A 330-nucleotide genomic window follows, 5' to 3' on the forward strand; every position below is an offset into this window, starting at 1 on the left:
ACTATTAATTTCTTGATTTTTGAAAATATAATTACTAATACAAAAAATAAAATAAAATATATATAAATTTATTTGCAAAAAGATGCTAAACACAATTGGTTGTTTTTTGTGTTAAAAGTTAGGTTTGTCTTTAATTAAGACTAAAGAGTGGTACACTGTGGTTATAAGCTGATTTCTAAACAGTATAGTATCACATGAAATATTATAAAAATCTTCCAGTTTCATGAATATATTGTTGTACATATGTAAATATCTCTGTGTTTTCATCAATATTCAAGTCTGAGCAACTCTGTAGTAGGACATCAAGATTGACATTATTAAAGTTACTTA

This window comes from Mytilus edulis, chromosome 9 (genome assembly GCF_963676685.1).
Source record: "Mytilus edulis chromosome 9, xbMytEdul2.2, whole genome shotgun sequence".
Classification (NCBI taxonomy): domain Eukaryota; kingdom Metazoa; phylum Mollusca; class Bivalvia; order Mytilida; family Mytilidae; genus Mytilus; species Mytilus edulis.